The 21,253-nt window shown below is 40.7% G+C and overlaps 1 protein-coding gene and 1 long non-coding RNA gene across 6 annotated transcripts in view; one reads left to right on the plus strand and one right to left on the minus strand.

The window, feature by feature from the left end:
• Positions 1 to 21,253, minus strand: part of igsf11 (immunoglobulin superfamily member 11) — a 280,353-nt gene that overhangs the window by 64,526 nt on the left and 194,574 nt on the right. The window lies entirely within an intron of this gene.
• LOC125456922 (uncharacterized) overlaps positions 1 to 21,253 on the plus strand; it is a 72,639-nt gene that overhangs the window by 22,017 nt on the left and 29,369 nt on the right. The window contains exon 2 of the long non-coding RNA XR_007248540.1: positions 2,293 to 2,464. This is a non-coding gene — a long non-coding RNA (uncharacterized LOC125456922). The remainder of the gene's footprint in view (positions 1 to 2,292; positions 2,465 to 21,253) is intronic.

Consider the following 21,253-nt stretch of genomic DNA (forward strand, 5'->3'; position numbering starts at 1 on the left):
TCAGCTTTAGTTTTAGAGACCACAACGGCAACTCAACATGAGGCCACTGCAAAAAAAAATGCAGATGGATCTTTTTTCCTTCAGATTCTTGCAAAAATTTGTAGCTTAGGTTGTAGATGGAGATTGTTGGCTCACTCGCCAAGCTGGCTGGTTATCATACCGACGTCTCATCACCATGCTAGGCACTGATGCTGTTACAGACAAAATGAGCTAACAACCAGAACGTTTTCCGATTTAGTTCATGACTCGTGAATAACACTGCAAGTTAATACCACAGTAGTACTTAGCATCTCAACTACTAACAAAGCCAGGAATAAACTGTCTCAATCCACTTACCATTAAAAGGAGAACTCTATCCAATTTAACTTGTAGGTATATTATTAGACAACGCGAGCTCTGGTTAAAGGCAACATGCTCCTTACAATTTTGCTCCCAATTAGAAAATAGCAGTAGCTTCAAACTGGGAAACTTCAGTGCTCCTGATTTTCCTTTTGTAGAACATCTTGTTCATGTTGTTAAATTAAAGGAGTACTTAGGGTTACATTTCACAAAAAAAAGCGATAATGTCTGTAGGCCACCGCTTAGCTAGCCATTGCACCCGATGCTTTTTGTACACCCATGATTTTATTGTTTCTTAATGCTCCCAGTCTAATCAAAACTTTGCACTCATAGCAGGACCTAACATCTTCAGAACTTCTTTCGAAGTTCCTGTTAATCTGCCCAGATGCTTGCCTCCTTATACCTGACATTTCTGCCTTAACTTGCGACTTACAAGTTATTTACTGACATTGTAAAGACAGGTATAAATGATAGATAACAAATATAAAAGCAGTAACTTTGCATTTCCCCTCGATATTTTGATCACTTTCATTTCTTCCAGCTAGAAGATAGATTTTCATTCAGCATGAGTCAGCTAGCAGATATAAAGATCAGGGATTTTCTTATTCTTGCCCTCACGGTAAGATTTACTACAAGTTGAGTGGGTCAATAAGAATGACATTACTGTAGCTCTAAGAAAAGAAGTGTCAAATTTACTTCATAATTTACAGCTTGGGATAGAATTTAAAAGTGATACTGCAAAATGGTCAAGTTTGACAAGATTAAAAATTCTGTTGCACAGGCACTTATTTGACAAAACATCCAAAACCTTTTCAATTCTTTTACATTCATCATTCCAAATCTGCACAGTGATCACATTTTTGAATTGGTTAAAACTGACTTACCTTAGTCATGGTTAGATTAAAAGGTACCTTCATTGACTTTCCTCTTTCATTGTTACTGTCCAATGATGTCAAAACATTTTTTTTATAAACTGAAGTAGTTTACCCATATCTAAATCACTATTTTCCCAATCTCAAAACAGGTTCAAATCCCAGCCTACACATGTACACTTCACAGATTTTGAAACATTTCTGAGTTTGAGGATTCAAGGATCACCTTGGATGTAGAAGAACATTACCTTAATATCAAAGGATTCAGAAAATTCACCAACATTCACTTTTTCTGCCATGGGAAACTACAGGAAAGGACATTCAACTTAAGTGAAAGTTAGTAGCAGAATATTTTATAGCCTTCTCAGTTGCTTTACCACTGACTTCACTGAAGAGAAGGCTGTATGCATATACACACACCTGATTAAGTATTTGCCCATTCACTCTCCCTTTCTATATTTTCTTGCCATTTCCTTAAATCCTCATCACAACATACTTTCCCTCCTATTTTTGTTTTTAAAATCAGTGAATTTCAATACATTATCCCCTGTTGCCTCTTCCAGGTCAGTCATATAGAGAGTAAGTAAACGAGACTTTGGGATTTTTCCTTACAGCATTCCACTATATGCCGTTACAACCTAAAATATCAAAAAATACTGTCTATTTTGTACACTCAACAAGATTGGAATTTCTCCAATTGTTACCCAATTCTATAATAATCCTACAAATAATCTTAAATTCAATAACAAGACTGATTTACTGCTCTGCTTGTTCATGCAGGTCCACAGTTATCATTGTAATAGTTGAAAGTTGTCACTCTAATACAAAGCCACAACATCATGTTGTTGACTGGGAAGAGAAGGTTTAATAACTTCAACAGTATGCTAACTAGCATGACATGCAAAGTCTTTTACGAAGACACCAGGGCCATGAACTGAAGTCAAATTAACAAAATCCCTTTTACTCACAGAAAGAGTGTCACCTTTAAAGAGAGACAATGTCATTCTTCAATGCTAAAAAGAACACTTCAAACAACTACTCAGCCATGAATCAATTGTGATAACCGCTGATCTTCTCTCAGCTATCTCCTAGGACCATGTGGTGGAAACCATAGGTATGTCTCCATTGATGGGAGAACTGCAACAAACAAAGACAACTAAGCCAGTATCGCTGACGGTATTCCAGCTCAGATGTTCAAAGCTGGTAGGTTTTGACCCACATCAAGACTCCATGACCTCACCCTGTGGATTCAGGTATGTGATCAATGTAACTTTTTGAAAATGAAGATAAAGTATAGTGTGGAAATGATCAAGGTAGCTCCCTGTTGTCCATGGCAGAGAATATCATGACAGGCATTCTTCTGAAGTACGGCTTTGCTGTAGCGGAGAAAATCCTGCCAGAAACAATCTTGTATTCAACTATTTAGAGAACCTCTTACGCAGGCTTTGGTGCCAGTCAAATCCAATTCACTCCATTCAAAGGATTTAATTCAATAAACCGTGAGGGTCTGTACATTTTGTCCAGAGATTTGAATGTCCAAGCAACCTGATCACAATCCTGCAATTGCTTCATGCTAAGATGATGGCAGGAAAAGATCTGAAACACATGCCTTCAAAATCCAGAATGGTGTCAAGCAAGATTGTGCTATCAACTTGCAGCAAGCTGTTCTTAGGCATTCAAGTCAATGCTGTCACATTTCAAGCAAAGCTTCAGGGTGTCAAATTAGATTTGTTTGAAAGTCCTCCTGTTGAATTGCTGACAGCATTTCTCTGGAGCTTGAGAAGAGGCAACGGCCTGGAGGTATTATCGTTGGACTGTTAATCCAGAAACCCAGATAATGATCTGGGGACCCCAGTTCAAATCCTGCCTTGGCAGATGGTAGAATTTGAATTCAATAAAATATCTGGAATTAAGAATCTAACAATGACCGTGAACCCATTGTTGATTGTCAGAAAAACCCATCTGATTCCTTAATGCCCTTCAGGGAAGAAAACTGCCACTCTTACCTGGTCTGGCCTACACTTGACTCCACGCCAACAGCAATGTGGTTGACTCTTAACTGCTCTCTGGACAATTAGGGATGGGCAATAAATGCTGTCTAGCCAGCAATGCCCTCATCCAGCACGTGAATAAAGAATAAAAGGGAATCGGTGGACTCAGTCCAGATCTCACTGTAGTCCAGGTGTGTGGTGCAACAGCTCTGCACATTAGGACTTTTGTTCACTTGCAGGTATCTTTATTATAGTTTGTAGAAGGCTGAGCTGATGCAAGTAATCTGGTGTTGGATCTTTTCACCAATGATGGCCTTTAGAGAAAGGTGGCTGACAAGTTGGGGGGAATACTCAACATTTTCCAGGTACTCCTTCAATATATATGGGAGTTGGAATACTTGAATGAGACGTTTGGGTTAATGTGCTTTATTTTGGCAATACTCAGGAACACACCGACTCTTACGCAGAATTGAAGAGATCAAGATTGTTGCTAAATATACAGAGTGGGTAATGTCACTATAGTTATCCCACACGCTGTAGGTCACATAGCCCAATGATAGTCAGTTTAGTTTCGGCATCATGGCAACAGAGGTTAGAGTTTTCCTTCAAACTACTATTTAGTACAATAGAGGGAAATTGACGTTTGAGGTGAATAACAACTGTTTCCAGATTGTTTGCAATTGGCTAGAGTTAGGAGCAGGGGAAAGCAACTGAAAAGCAATAAACCAAAATCATAACTTTATTAGGCTATTCTCTACTAGATCTGAATATTCCATTTTTTTTCCTATCAGGGAGTTCTCTCAAACCCAGGCCCAACATTCTGCAACTATAAAGCTGTGTTAAGCTCAAAGTCTGTTAAATGTGCATATAATGACAAAGACTACTCAGTCTATAGGCAAAGTGAAAATCAACATACAACGTAAAAACAGAAAATGCTGGAAATACTCAGCAGTTCTATCAACGTCTACGCAGAGACCAAAAAATAGTATCTCAGGTCAAAGATCTTGCTTCAGAGGAAACACTCCTTAAAATATTGGGGCAAAACTATTCACTTATACAGGATTTTGCCAGGATGCAACATTCAAAGTCCAAATATAGCAAAATATTAAATCTTTACTGCTGCTTATTTCTCTCATGCACTCAACATAATCAGAGGCAGCTTTAGGCAAATTGGGCTATTTTTGGAAATTTTATAAAATTAAACTTCAAACTATGTAGGCCACAGCATATTATAATTCATCTACCAGTGACTCTTTTTGAGAGACAGATGTTCCAGCTTCATCTCAGTTTTATTGCTATTAGCAAATTCTGTATCTCCATGCACCACTCCATTCAGATAGAAGGGATTGAAGCAAATCTACACTGTGGTTCCACCTAATAGGAATAAAAATGTCCCTGATAAACCTTCAGTACCTTTGAATTGTATGACTTCATAGATTATTGCTTTCCTTTCGGAAGTGATTTTACTTAGATTTTGTAAATCGCAGACTATTTATGTTCGAAGATAGTTTTTACAAGAGATTTCCTTGAGTTCACATCTTGCAAAGATTTCTTCAACATCTAAGGAAAGTAACAAAATCAATCTGCTGGAAAAGGAATGCTTCTGATCACACTCGGTGATAGTCTTTTCATTCTGAACATCCTGCTAATTATACTCATCTTCAATTTCTCTATTCTTCCTTACTTCCTAATGCTGGATGCCATTCCTTGGTCTCTCATGCAAGCACCCAGTTCCCATGTGTCAGCCTTAACTGTGTGTGTCAGCTGTGTCTTTTCCCTGCATTAATCAAGCCCTGTCTGCACTTAAAACCTATTATATATTCACTGCTGCTCTGTACTGATAAGGAACTAGAAATGCCACATTGAGAACTGCTATTCCTCTATTCACTATTTCATCAGTTTGTTTATGCAATGGTTGCAGTAATCTGTATTTACATTAGTGGAGGTATAGACTTCTTGGCATGACTCAGAGGTGCAATCGGATTTCCCTCCTATTAACAAAATGGTATTAGCAATGCAGATGTTAGAATCCAACACAACATGGTACAAAAGTGGTAGCAATAATTCCTAATAAAAAGTGATGAATCAGAATTCTACAATATGACATAACATCAGCTATTACATGATTGTACTTTGATGCTTATGCCATCTTAGGAAGTGATTAACATTGCTATAAGTAGATTAAGACAGTCCCAGCTGCCAGGAGTTTGTCTTACTGAGTAGTGACCATAGAGAGACATGAGGAAGGGGAGCAGGTGTTTTCTATTGCTATGGAGACAATCCCTTGTAATCTGATTTTAGAAACTATTAATAGTTTTCTTTCCCGACACAAATGGTTGTGTGTTTTACATGAATTCTGAGAGGTTGAAGAACAGCTATGTCACATAAGGAAAATAGCAAAAGCTGGCAACTACAAAACAACAAATAATACAAAAATCAGTCTTGAGTGCAAGCCTATGGCCAACTCCACTGATAGGAGACAGACAAAGAAATACATGATATTCACAGTTCCTTTTGAATAACAATTCAGACCCTTTTAAGTTTGCTCATGATGTGTAAATGAGCATTTAGTCAAAAGTGGAGTATGTCAAGATGTTTGCCATCAATTTTTCATTAAATTTCCATTGTACTACCCATTAATTACATTAGAGTAATAGTGTGCATTTATCTCATGTATTAGGAATTTCTGAAGATAATGTGGACACTGAAACGTTGAGATTTCATTGCTGCATACATCCAGAGATTCATGCCGTCCACCCATGACCCAGTCAGCACACTGTTGTGTTGTTCAAGTGGAAAAAAAACATGCTCCGAAAGTCTCTTTGCTCCATGATCCAGATGCACGTGCTAAAATCTGCTTTTCAGTGATGTCTGGCACAGACCCCAAAAAAGTGGGGATGTCAAGGAGGCCAAGTAATTTATACAAATCTTGCAGGTGCCTGCATTCCTATCAGGTATCCACCAGAGATTTCCAGAAGAGAGTACCAAATTGACAGCATGCCAGGGACCTGGGATACATCCCAAATGTAAACACTAGTGGCTAGCTTTATAACAGTCAAGAAAACGTCACTAACGTATGTTGTCTCACCTTCCTCAGTCTGTTTGAGGCATCCATAATTTGGAAAGTTCTTTGCTGGAAGATAGACGAATTCATTGCTCACAACTCCAAGTCTGTACCTCCCCTGGCTCTTAAAGGCTAAGTACAGGGGTAATAATCAGACTGGCCCGTGCAACAGCTATAACTAGTTCTAAAACAAAAGGCTTTCTGAAATGAACAGGAAAAACAACAAAAGCCTAAGTAAGCAAGTTAGTGTCTCAGACAACATTACCTGTTAGCGTACTGCTTTGTGGCTAATGTAACAAGTAATTGCGAAAGAAACAATTGACTATAGCGTAGAAGACATGTATAGAAAGATAAGTCGTCAGTAAAGCTGATTTGCAAGGGATCCAACAATAAAAGTCATGAAGCCTTGGCTGTGGGCAATATTTTTGAAGTAAACAACTAAGATTGTTTTTAAACAGAATTCCAAAACACATAAATCACGAGGTCTTATCTGTGAAATGCACCTTTGAAAACAGGCAAACTGAGAAGTATAAAGAATGGTTTTCCTGAAGTAGGACAGCCTGAAAGATAAAGAAATTGACAGCTATTCCTTCATATTGTATAGATTATTCATATGTACTGTAGGTGATCAAAATCTATTTGTTTTATTCCATGACCCGCTGTCATGTTAATTAAAATATCCATGGTGTGAATCACAGAGGCGGGGGGTGAATGTTAATTAACAGTTGATACAACAGTGTGCAAGTCTATTCATATGGAATGTTGACGTTATTTCTTTCAACATCACTAATGCCAAAATTGACCTCTTTCCGCTTTGCCCTTCTCTCATTCTTTTATTCATTTCCCACTGATCTGACTCCGGGACCAACTGCTCAACTGCGTATTCCTCCATTAAATTGTATCACATGAAAGGAGCCAGAGAGTTCTCTCAAGTTAGTGGTAGGGTCCCTACCACTGGCCAAAAGGTCCAGGTTCAATTCCTGAATCTCCTGGAGCATCTCAAAAGCTTGTCTGAGTAAGTCGATTAAACATCTTTGGGTCAGCTGCAAAACACCAAGGTTGATCTAAGTACATTGGTATGAAATGCGTATCTCAACAAGTAGACTGTTAAGAGTGATTGAAGCTCAGTTTTAATATTTCGTCGTCACCAGTTGGTTATCCATTTTTGACATGCATGTACAGCTCAAATGAACTCCCTTGGATCATGAAAATTCACGGAAAAATTAAGTTGTACCTAGCCACACTTTTGACTGAAGTGTACTTGAGTACAATTTGAGAAAATGAAACATTGCCAGAAGCTACAATCGAACAATTTAGATTGATACCTTTAGATGTAGAATGGTGAATGACTAAAATGCAAAATGATCTTCTAAAATCATGAAACTTTTGGCAACATTTTCTGGTGCAGAATAGATACACAGCAAAACATGACTAATCTTAAATTAATTTCAAACTTCCTTTCAAATTTTCTTTGTAAAAAATCAATGTTTTTGAGTAGCTACTGTAACAAATTAGTTACATAATGTACAATGAAAGTAGGCATCATGCATTTCATGCTGGAGCTAAAGTTTGATTTGACGCAAATAATCGTCCACAAAAAAAAGTTGAGTAAACAGCACATTGACTTACCACCTGCCAACACTCCCTAGTTACTGCCATTCATTGGCAGCATAACTCCATTTTTATTTCCATCTGTAAACGTGAACACTAGCCTCTAGCCTGCTTGCTGTCATTACATTTATTGTGTGAGAAAATTAAAAGCTGTATCTATAGTACAGGTCTTCATTCCTATGACTCAGCGTGGATGATGGCCATGACATTATGAAAACAGAATTGTGTTAATTCCATTTTCCCAGTATGACCGTTTCCTCCTCTTTACCAGAAATACTGACATTCGCTCTTTAGAAGATTCAGAGGTCAGGTTTTAACTTCTGATTATGTAAACAGGTATACATAACAGGATACAGAGTATATGCAGTGGATGAGATGTGGTAGCAAATGGATTCTAAGAGGTGCTTTTCATTGGATGCTCTCCCTGAATAAGAAGCTACTTCTCCTCCATGAAATCCAACTACTCTGCTCCATACCCCATCAATAAGTATCCAATTCACCAAAAACCTTCAGCACCCTCTTTTCCCACCTTGACGCAGCCTGTCAATCTGGACAGCTGTCAGGCTGCATTATTGTTCAAAACATTTACAAGATTCTGTGCTGCAAAAATCCACAATTCCTGATAAAAAGCACCCTCATTACAACCCTGAACAAATATTATGGCCATCGAGTTTTTTCTTGTATTTCCCCATGTGTGCCTTGCTTGAGGTCTTCAAAAGAATTCACTCACCACGATTCCAGCAGCCATCCGCTTTCCCCAGCTGCTGTGTGTAGTAATCATCTTCCTGACTGGGGAATTTATATTATGTAGCTGTGCATTGTAGATTTGTAACCAACAGCGCAGTTGTAAAACATTCAAGATTAAAGTTGACATTAAATTCACTGACAGAGTCTTCACATTCAAACTTTACCTATACAGCACTGTACATAGCTATGTAACGTTTCTCACAGTCCTTGCATGGTACTTCATATATTACATTAGTTTTATTGGTTGCGAGTATGGGATCCTCTGTGTTCGTCAGTAGCTGTCATAGTGTCGTTGTTGGTTTGTGGGCTACCCTGAGTAGTCTTGTGGTCATCTCTCATTTACATCACATAGGCCAAACTGGAAGAAAACTGACAATAAAGGATACATGAACACCAACTAGGCACCAAGAGACAAGACAAATTCTCAATACACACGGACAATGGAGGACACAAATTCGACTGGGATGACATATAAAAGCACAAGCCAAACAGAGAGATGCCAGGGAGTTCCTGGAGGCCTGGGACCCCAACAACAAACACATTGAACTGGACCCGATATACAAACCACTGAAGAACAAAACCAGATGTAATACCAACCACCCCAGCAAACCGAGGCATACAAATAACAAGCAGGACAGAACACCGACACTTCACCGGAGGCCCACTGACAACGTTACCTAGCAAGGCGACAAAACGTTGACGAACAAACGCACCGGTTCAGTCAGCAAGTCTACAACCTACAAATCTTCGAATTGTACATACCTCATTGGTATGTCACAAAACTCAGATACTGAAAACTCAAGTCAGTCATTGTCCAAAAGCAGTCAGGCCAGTACAATATAAAGCTTGGACTGATAAGTGCCAAGTAATATTCCTGCCACAGCATCCAGCAATGAACATCTCCAACAAGTACACTGCTGAATAGCTCATTATCAACAATACTGTGGTTACTGTTGATCAGAAACTGCTCTGAACTCAGCCTCTGGCCTGCTCCTCTAGTCGCAGTGTTTACATGGCTAGTCTTCGCTAGCAAACTCACTCCACATTTCTCCACAGTCCAACCACCATTTACAAGACTCAAGTCAGAAGTGTAATGCGACATGCATCTTGCCTGGTGGAGTGCAGTTCCGGAAACCCTCAAGAAGCTTGACACCACCCAGCACAGTGACCTACTTGATCAATACCCCGTCTGTCATTTGAATGTTCACTCCCACGATCACAGATACACAATGTGTATCACTCCAGGATACATTGCAACAACTCACCAGGACACCTACAACAATATTTGCCAAACCAGTGACCTCTACAATCTAAGGAAAAAAATGCAGAAGCACCACCAGCTAAGTCCCCTCCAAGCCATACATCCTCCGGACTTGGAGCTATATCACTGTTCCTGGGTCAAAATTTTTGACTCTATTCCCAACAGCACTGTGAATGTACTGACACCAGATGAACTGCCACTGTTGAAGAAGCTGGCTTGCCATCACCTTTTCCAGGGCATTCTGGGATAGACAACAAGTGCTGGCCTCATCTACACCAGGTGAAAATATGCCGAGAAGGAATTTCTAAAAATCGCCACCTCATAATCAGAGTTGGGTAACAAGCTAGAATTGGAGGAGAATAGATATTCTGGGGGTGTGTTGGGTTGAGGGATATTATCAAGGTAAATGGATTCAAGGCCACGGAAAGCTCTACAAACAAGAACACAGCCACTAGTCTTTTGGATGACTTTTTCATTTTATATTATTCTTGTAAGGAGGGGGGGTCATTGTTATTTATTGGCTTTATCTTCATATTCAAAAGGAATTTTTCCACCTCTTGAACAATTAAATATCGCATCATTTCGTTCAGAGATATGCATGGCGCAACATTTTAGTCAGACTCAGTTCCAGCCCGGTCTCATCCTTAGAGATACTTGGAAAACTAAGAAATAATTTCTATTGCATCTAAATGAAAGTACGTGATGTTGTTTAGTAGTCAGAATAAAGCCTAAAACAGAGAAGGATTAGTGTTCTTTGAAGACTAAATCCTAACATAAACAGAGATACTAAACAAGAAGCTAAATTGTTTGCATTTTCACTCACGTCCTTTTCCTTTTTTTTAAACCCAGCACAGCACTAAGGTAATTGGAATCAATAATCCAAAATATAACTATGACCTTCAATTTCTTCCAAACCAAAGATCAGTCACTCAATAAACAAAACTGTATTCTATCTCTACACTATCTTACTAAACCGCATTTTCTGCTGCAAAACACAATCAAGATTCCATGGGGTTAAATTGGTAAGCACCTTAAAGTAAAGGGATCTCAGACTGTGACTAACCCACCTCAGTTCATTGCATCATAGGCAGCATGTTAAATTTGCATTGCCTGATGGTTAAATGATTGCTACATCGAGCTGACAGTACCCTTGCTGTTCTATGACCACACACATCAATGAGGCCTGACATCACAACTCGAATGTTAGTTAAAGGCAGTCCACATACCTAAAACGGGACGCCCACAATGGCTTTTAGTGATGGATGTTCTTTGATAGGTGAGTCTAACAATTTGAGACTGAGCATGTGCAAATGCAAGCATCATGGCCTTCTGACAATGCACAGGAGGTCTTGGTATTGATGAAGGTAGAAGGTGAGACACATCCTAGACAGATAATATTCAAAATCAACCTGTGCAGAGATATTATGGTTCACAAACTGAAAGAAGCAGAGATAAGGTTTTGAGTTCGAAACTGTTAATAGCTTGGAAAACTGATATTTATGATGGAGTCAAAGTAGCAGAGTGGAGAGGTGAGCAGAGAGGTGGAGGTGGAGTCCACGGAGATATCAAAAGGGGTGGGCAAACAAGGATATTATGGATAGCAGGCAAGAAAGGAAGGAACAAAAGCTAAATAAGAGATAATAACAGCCAAGTGGGAGAAAATGGGTTAGCTGTGTTGATATTGAACTTCTCTCTTTTTCTTCAGAGGAAAGAAAAAGTGTGGCGATAGATACCCACATGGGCCCCAGTTATACCTGTCTCTTTGTAGAATATGCGGAAAGTTCTTGTTCCAATCTCACTCAGGTCCCTCCCCATAATTATCACTCTGGTACGTCAATTACATGATTGATACTGCTTCCTCTCTCGTTCTAAATTGGAAAAGTTGATCAATTTAACTCCCATTTAACTCCTCCCTCCTCACCAACCACAGCCCCTGATACACCTAGATGAAGCAGTAATTCACCTGCACTTCACTCACTCAAATCTAGTCCACCATATTTACTGCTCAAAACTGTGGTCTCTTCCACACTGGAGACACAAAGGCATATTGGTTGATGGCTCTGCACAGCCCCTACATTCTGTCTGTAAAAATGACCCTGAACTTCCAATTGCCCGCCGCTTTAGCACACCACTGTGCTCCCACACCAACATTTGTCACAGGCCTGATTGCAGTGCCCCAGTGAGCCTCAGCACAAGCCCAAAGAACATCTCATTTTCCACCTGGAGATCCTACAGCCTCTAGGACTCATCAGAGAAGTCAATAACTTTACAACCCGATTCCATCCTTCCATGTTCTTTACCCACCCGCACATTTGGTCCTGCCATGAGATGGGTTGCTCTTAGCACAGTCACCCATTCCCATGTCCTCCTACGCTCACTGTCACTTTTTACGGATTGCATTCAACACAGCAAACCCTCTATCAGTCTTGGTGCTTACAATCTCTGATTCATCTTAGTCTTGTATGCTTCCCATAATCTCACTTACCTACCTTTCATCCCTCCCTCCCTCTCTCGGCTTCATCTCCAACTGTCTCAGCACCTCTCCCCTTTCCTCCACCTCCCCACTTAGTTTTCAGTATAAATGCCAGTTTTTCCTAGCTTCAAACAATTCTGATGAAGAGTCACTGGACTCAAACTTTGCTTTCTTCCCACAGATGCTGCCAGACCTGCTGAGTTTCTCCAGCAATTTCTGTTTTTGTTTCAAATCTCCATCATCCACAGTTTCTCATTTTATATTACGCCACAACAGTGGAGCAAGTAGTACATGAATCCAGGACTCCTAGCTCAGAGATATGGACACTGCCAATGCACCACAAGCATTCCCTACCTCAACAGTCTGCATAGCGTGCTTACTTAGGTTGGTATTACTATATATTACACACACACACAGTTTGTTGGCTCACTAACAGAATAATTAGTTGACTGCTTGTTAACAGTCTAACTGCCACCAAAAGAAACATTTGAGTGTAACATGGAGATCTAGTTATGTTAAATATAAAGATATCGTGCCTTTCTGAGATCTGTGCAATAGTACCAAGCTCAATCCATCGATTCCACACCCTCATATGGCTTTACGTGATAGCAATTCTTCACACCCATCACTCACAGTTTGCACATCCAGGCAGCGATCTATCCAAGACAGCCACAATACCTCTGAGTAAAAAAGAACACACCAGTGTACTTCATCTCAGCCAGTTGGAGGAGCCGATGCATCACAAGCAGCAGCAGCAATAAAATCAAGGAGGACAACTGTGCCTATTTATTTTAACCTCATGGAAGGAACCTTAATGGCCAAAAGACATCAAGGCTATGGCCTTTCACAGGGCTGCAAAGACTGGAGACAGTGAGCAATAAACCTTCTTCTTCATCTAACAATTTCTCCTCACTCAAACTGTGGATGACAAAAACAAGAAGCTATTGATACTTGTGTCCTGTCTTTTGACTACAACTGAGCTCTTGGTACCTAACCCCCTTCCTACCCACCCCACTCCACACCACACATGGAAGAACTTACATTAACCCTCAGCCATACATACCTACGGCTGCCAGCCTGGAAACTAACATATTTTAAACGCTAAGATAGAGGCAAAATCTGCACAAGGAAACACAAGGCCAAACTGCACAGGAACCAAGATGTACTGAACGCAGCAAAAACCAATGGAGATATCAACTCACCGGAAGATGAGCTCGCGACAGGGTCTGCTGCCAAAGTCAGATGAGAACTCCAATATGTCATGCTCCAAATTAATCCTAATGGCAGTATGCAACCAAATATTTGGTGCATTGGAAAGCCTCCAGAAAGCAAGTTTTGAGAAGATTTGTAGCTCAGGTTGAGGTTCTGGTTGTGAGTTTGCTCGCTGAGCTGGAAGGTTAGTTTTCAGACATTTCGTCACCATTCTAGGTAACATCATCAGTGAGCCTCCGACGAAGTGCTGGTGTTATGTCCCACTTTCTAAACCTAAACATATAAATAGAAAGCGGGACATAACACCAGCGCTTCGTCGGAGGCTCACTGATGACGTTACCTAGAATGGTGACGAAACGTCTGAAAACTAACCTTCCAGCTCAGCAAGCAAACTCACATCCAGAGCCTCCAGAAACTTGGTGGTCACAGCGAAGAAGCACGAGTCTGAAGAACGGAATGAGTCTCAGTTCGAAATTATTTCTCCCTTATCCTGCAAGTTGCTATGTTTGACATTCTTGAGCTGGGGAAAGAAGCTTTCAGTGTCTCCCCTGCCAAGATGAATGCTCAAATTAGATTTCCCTATATTCCTCACAACTCCAGACACTATAGATCCAATTACCTCACACTGTCATTACATAAAGTCTCAATCAAGAGCCAATCAAGAGGACCTTCGCTGAATTGCCTCCAATGCAATTACATCCTTACTCCAGTAAAGAGACCATTTTTTTCCCTTTTTGTCTCCAGGTTAAATTTTGCTTTATAATTCTTCACTGTCACTAATCCTCCTCTTACTACCTTGTAATTAATTTGGACTTTGGGAGTCTCCATTTAAGAGGCAAGAGTCTTTTCTCTCAAACTCTCTTTATTTCATTAATCTGTTTGTCATATTCCCTCTAAACTTACTGTGTTCTTCTTGTTTCTCAATTCTATTTTCTATTTTCTACCTGGCACTTAATATAAGCACTTTTTTGTCTTTATTTTTAATTTCCATTGCATTTCTCATCTGGGGAACTCAGGACAATTAAACAACTCACTGTAGACTGGGAAAAGGGCTGAAGACTAAGGGGTTGGTATATACTTGCCTGTTGACATACACATTAGAATGATCAAGGAGCATGAATGCGTGGTCACGTGACTACAAGCAGCTGGGCCACAGGGATTTGCTGCCATCATTTGTTAACACTGAAAAGGATAACAATGCAACAAATAGTGCACTATAACTTGCCTGATTTACCTTGCAAGAGTGTTGAATCGATGATTATATTTGCATTGCTAATCCTTTACTTATGGCTTTGGAGCATCAGCATAGAAGCTGCTGCTCTCACCGGTACTGGACAAATACGTCAAGGGAATTATAAAATGTGTTATCCACTAGCTTAAATTGGTTAGTAATGCCACTCGAATACATAAAGAATAGACATACAAATCCATTAAGCATTAATCTGATAATATTGTAACTGTTAATCTGGCTGCTGGCAAAGTACCTCAAACAGCTGATCAAGTTTTAAATGGAAAACGTTCACCAGCAATGCAACTATGAAATTTGCTTCTAGATTCCAGACATTCCACTGGCCACACTCCCACCATCATGCAGGGATGCTTCATGCTGGAGCCTAAAGTATTTACATGAGTGGGAATTCTGGTGGGTAGCATTATTGAGCTAGTGACATCTCTTCCAGAGACATCAGAACAAGATCTAAACGCAAGACAAACCCACACATTTTCAGTGGAATCTAGGAATGCTCAAAATAAAATGGTCAATAACCAAGCAGAATCAGGTAACTCCCCAGCTCCTTCCATGTTCACTCAGACAATGGCACTTTTTCACAACTCAGGAAAAGGGAACTTTGAGTACTTGCCTCCCAGATGGTGTTATCTTTTCACGATTTTGTCACAATTACACCAGACCTATTCCTGAAGTGGTCTACAAACTGTGCATTTATATCACTCGTTCAGCCCAATTAGCTTCTATTTTGAGTGTTCCAATTAAAAAAAAAACAACTGCATAGCTTCAGGCTTAAGCATAATAAAAGGATGGTAATTTTTAGCAATAGTTGCACAATAAGTTAGGTAAAATGTGTTTTTATTTTCCTTGATTACTATCAAAAAATGATAAATGCAGGTACAGATGTAAGATACTTGGGTCTCATTAGCTGATAAAGGTTAAAGTAAAGTCAGTTTGCTGTCATTGCTGAACTGTTAATTGCTTGAAGACTCAACTCCTGCCCCACATTGAGACAGAAACTCAAACTCAAAGGTGGGCTTCAGTAACTGATGACTTCCGTACCTGACTAATTGCGGGTTGGTTCCATAGGTGGACTGAGCAGAAGTAGTTCCAGGTGAGATTGCAAGCTCCTTTATTTCACTAACACGACATAGCTGTGGCCCTTGATAGTCTAGATCAGTGCACATTCCTTCTTTGATTTGTTCTTTTTCTCCCCCTCCTATTTCCTGATGGCAACCCCTCTTATTTTCTCTCATGGCGTCTTTCAGACGTTTTCCCAAGGTTTGGTTTAAGATGGTGCTTCACAGTGTGCGTTATACAAATCAAAATTCAAGACAACTGCTGTAAGTTAACCTTGAGGTGTTACCGCTTCACAAAGCAAATTCCCCAGAGAAGTTATTCTAGTCTCCAGGTTTTATTAATAGTTTTGGACTTCCACACTTTACAAAGACCAGTTGTACTGTTCAAGATTGATAGAATGCTAATTGACTCCTTTTGCAATCGATGTCAAGATAAGTCTGTTGGCTTTTTGGGCAAAAATGAAATACCAAGATCAGTCATATGACTTTGAGAAACCATTATTTTGAGCTCCTTGTTTTTATTTAAACAGAAATTTGGAAATTTGTCTGATAATTAATTGGACGCGGGATGTCTTATTCTCAAAACAAAATAAATCAAGTGACAATTCAAGATGACCACATTATACGCAAATCTTTCGTTTTTGTATTTTTCATAAGATATTTATCGATCAAAAGGTTTTCTTATGTCCACTGCAAAGTAAACCAATCATCTTACTTTCTGACCAGAAAGATAAAATGGTTTCTGAGAAACTAGCTCTCCCAAGGATAAATACAGTTTTCACTTTAGTTAGGAGCCTTGAGAACTGAATATCAAATGTTTGAAATTTAAACCTACATGTATAGTTATGGACCAGACCAACCCCCACTATCCCCCACCCAACCTCCAAAATATACATTCAGAAGAGAGCCTGTAACGTAACTTTTCCTTAATTTTTTAAGGTGGTAAATGTAAGGCATTGCATTCAAGATGCTATTCAATTAATCAACATTTTTACTTACAGCTAAACGCAATTTATTTTTACACTACCACGAAAATACAGACAAAAAATAAAAGATTGGCTGAATTCTAACTGTACCAAAATGCTTAACTAAATAACAAAGCTTAACTATTACTTATTAACTGTTCCAATGTAGTAATACCCTCATAAACACACCCTCGGCAACGGCACATGCAACTCCAGCAGCAGGAAGAGAACCCCCAGCTTTTAACTGTAACAGCGAGAGAATAAGAGCTTCCATGTCCAGCTTTATTGCCACAGCAACTACAGAAAGTTAAACCTAAAAATCTAGGTTCTGTGGGAGCTTGACCCACCACCCACTTCTATTATTCCAACTTCAGGAAAACCCCATGGCCTCACAAGCTGTTTACTTTCTTAGCTTTGAGCAAACTGCTCGGCATCTGTCTCAACGTTTCTTCATAAAAAAGGGGCAAAATACACCTCTGAAAGCCATGGGATCATCACAATAGATGCAAACATGCTAATGATTAATTCAGAACTAATCCTTTTATCCGACTTCTACTCAACACAGGACTAAAATGCTGAGCACTAAATGCTTGCTTTGCCTGTCAGTTAAGTTCTCATTTCATGAAAATAATTTCCCAAACATGATCTCAATTCACTTTTAAAACTAACAGTGATTGAAGTGAGATAATAAAATGTGAGGCTGGATGAACACAGCAGGCCAAGCAGCATCTCAGGAGCACAAAAGCTGACGTTTCGGGCCTAGACCCTTCATCAGAGAGGGGGATGGGGAGAGGGAACTGGAATAAATAGGGAGAGAGGGGGAGGCGGACCGAAGATGGAGAGTAAAGAAGATAGGTGGAGAGAGTGTAGGTGGGGAGGTAGGGAGGGGATAGGTCAGTCCAGGGAAGACGGACAGGTCAAGGAGGTGGGATGAGGTTAGTAGGTAGCTGGGGGTGCGGCTTGGGGTGGGAGGAAGGGATGGGTGAGAGGAAGAACCGGTTAGGGAGGCAGAGACAGGTTGGACTGGTTTTGGGATGCAGTTGGGGGGGGGGGGGGGGGGGGAACGAGCTGGGCTGGTTGTGTGGTGCAGTGGGGGGAGGGGACGAACTGGGCTGGTTTAGGGATGCAGTAGGGGAAGGGGAGATTTTGAAACTGGTGAAGTCCACATTGATACCATATGGCTGCAGGGTTCCCAGGCGGAATATGAGTTGCTGTTCCTGCAACCTTCGGGTGGCATCATTGTGGCACTGCAGGAGGCCCATGATGGACATGTCATCAAGAGAATGGGAGGGGGAGTGGAAATGGTTTGCGACTGGGAGGTGCAGTTGTTTGTTGCGAACTGAGCGGAGGTGTTCTGCAAAGCGGACCCCAAGCCTCCACTTGGTTTCCCCAATGTAGAGGAAGCCGCACCGGGTACAGTGGATGCAGTATACCACATTGGCAGATGTGAACCTCTGCTTAATGTGGAATGTCATCTTGGGGCCTCGGATGGGGGTGAGGGAGGAGGTGTGGGGACAAGTGTAGCATTTCCTGCGGTTGCAGGGGAAAGTGCCGGGTGTGGTGGGGTTGGAGGGCAGTGTGGAGCGAACAAGGGAGTCACGGAGAGAGTGGTCTCTCCGGAAAGCTGACGGGGAGGGGATGGAAAAATGTCTTGGGTGGTGGGGTCGGATTGTAAATGGCGGAAGTGTCGGAGGATAATGCGTTGTATCCGGAGGTTGGTAGGGTGCTGTGTGAGACGAGGGGGATCCTCTTGGGGCGGTTGTGGCGGGGGCGGGGTGTGAGGTATGTGTTGCGGGAAATACGGGAGACGCGGTGAAGGGCGTTCTCGATCACTGTGGGGGGAAAGTTGCGGTCCTTAAAAGAACTTGGACATCTGGGATGTGCGGGAGTGGAATGTCTTATCGTGGGAGCAGATGCGGCGGAGGCGGAGGAATTGGGAATAGGGGATGGAATTTTTGCAGGAGGGTGGGTGGGAGGAGGTGTATTCTACGTAGCTGTGGGAGTCGGTGGGCTTGAAATGGACATCAGTTACAAGCTGGTTGCCTGAGATGGAGACTGAGTGGTCCAGGAAGGTGAGGGATGTGCTGGAGATGGCCAAGGTGAACTGAAGGTTGGGGTGGAAGGTGTTGGTGAAGTGGATGAACTGTTCGAGCTCCTCTGGGGAGCAAGAGGCGGCGCCAATACAGTCATGAATGTACCGGAGGAAGAGGTGGGGTTTGGGGCCTGTGTAGGTGCAGAAGAGGGACTGTTCCACGTAACCTACATGATGACTGTATCGGCGCCACCTCTTGCTCCCCAGAGTCAGAGTGTTTTACAACATACAGCCTGAAGATAGTTTGCAGCAATGGTATCATTACTGCACAACTGTTAAAGTTAAATTGACCATGAGATATAATACATGCCCCATCCTTGTGAAAAGATACAACTTTATCCCAAACAGATATACTTGGCTGTACACAGGCAAGTTTTCAATTTCACAATTGGAGAAACAATTCAAGCAGCGTATACAAGGCTAATATTTCAAACTTTAATCAAACTCCTCAGAAATTTGCCAATTCATCCTCCTCTAATAACTATATTCTCATCAGCAGAGAAGCTCACTTTTGCAATTGTTTGACAATTTGGCTGTCTTGCTGCTGGATGTTATCACTCAACATCACCACACCAGGAGTTTGTCCGCACTTGCTTTCTCAATGATTGGGTGTGCAGTACATTGCAAAAGAGCAGAAGCCAGCTCAAACCAATGTCACACCATGATTAGTGATTACTTTGTAGGATCTGGTTTTGTGGCCTACTCCAGAAACTAATCACTGACGTTCAATTATCTGTGTTCCTGACTCACACTTTGTCTGGACCACAGTTTTGCAGTTTTCTACTTGCTCCCCCTTTGTTTGTCATTTTAATTGTCCTCCACCTTTGAGGAAGTATGACCAATGTTATGGAATGGTTATGCAATAGGTTTCTGGACAAGATTACTTGCATTTTGTTTCAGATCATAACTGACACTTGGGATAATAATCCTTCTTCCATTGGCATTACACAAAAATGCAACAGCACAATGCAAATATTTGCTCAATATTAGAAGTTTAAATCATGAATGGCATGGACAGGGTGAGTAGAAAATGTCTATTTCAAAACCTGAAGGCACAGCTTTAAAGGAGGAGGAGAAAGATTTAAAAGGAACCCAAGGGGCAACTTTCTCAGGCAGAGGGTGATGCGGACATGGAATGAGCTGTCAGACGAAGTGGTCGGGGCTGGTAAAACTACAACATTTAAAAGGCATTTGGATAGGTAAACAAATTGGAATGGTTTAGAAGATATGGGCCAAACGCTGGCAAAGGGGATTAGATTAATTTAGGATGTCTAGTTGGCATGAACAAGTTGGACCGAAGAATCTGTTTACATGCTGTACATCTCTCTGACTCCATAGTGTTTTATCTGCTTGCTGTGTTTGTGTTATTTCCCGCAACATAAACTGGGCGCAATTCAGGATATTGAAGAATCCAGACATTTATTATAATTTAACATTAAACATAACCATTAGATGGTATGTGTCTAACAGATGTCACTTACTTCGAAGTAGAGTTGTCATTCAAGAGATATGATGGAGTATGAGATCTTTATACCCTCAGGTCACATGTTATAATAGCAACGATATCATGCGTATATTCATTAAAAGGTGTCCTGACATACTAACCACAGGACATAACACAATTGATGGTGCCATTACAAATGTGTAATTTACTTTATTAAAGCACCAGAGGAAGAAATCTGATGAAAGGTGTGAACCCATCTTAATAGCAGTGTAGATCGTTGATGAGCTAAATTCTACATGGGTGATAGAAGCAGAATGATTGACAGGGTAATTCTGCTGCATGACTTCTTCTGTTTTCAAAATCTCTAACACGCTGTGAAACAATGTCGCACTTTATGTGACAGAATCCTGAAACAGACCGGCATGACTGCCTTACAGCAGTTTCTGCTTGATTTCAAACCACAAGGCGATCACACAACAGAACATGAGAATGTTAATGATGAATACCTCCAGCTGCTTCTGCTTTCGCCTTTGAGGGTTGTGAATGAATACAGTAGTCATGCTTAATCAATTAGTTTGTAATTGGAATTGATCAAACTTAGAACTGTCATCAGCATCACATGCATAAGCAATTTTTGCTGCTCACAAGCTCAGCCAACAATATACTACTGTAATCTTTCAGATGACGTGGCTTTTAAAGTCTGACAGGAAAAATAATCCGGTCAATGTGCTTCTTCAAAAACAAACAGCAAAAGTAATATTTCTATGCAAAACTGGATGTACAATCGCAGCATGAGGTGATAATGAAACAAAAGGAACAATATGCCACTTTGCTCACCCCACACATGGGGAAAAAAAGGACTGGGAGGTAGAAGAAAG

The sequence above is a fragment of the Stegostoma tigrinum genome, chromosome 12, assembly GCF_030684315.1.
Source record: "Stegostoma tigrinum isolate sSteTig4 chromosome 12, sSteTig4.hap1, whole genome shotgun sequence".
Taxonomy (NCBI): Eukaryota; Metazoa; Chordata; class Chondrichthyes; order Orectolobiformes; family Stegostomatidae; genus Stegostoma; species Stegostoma tigrinum.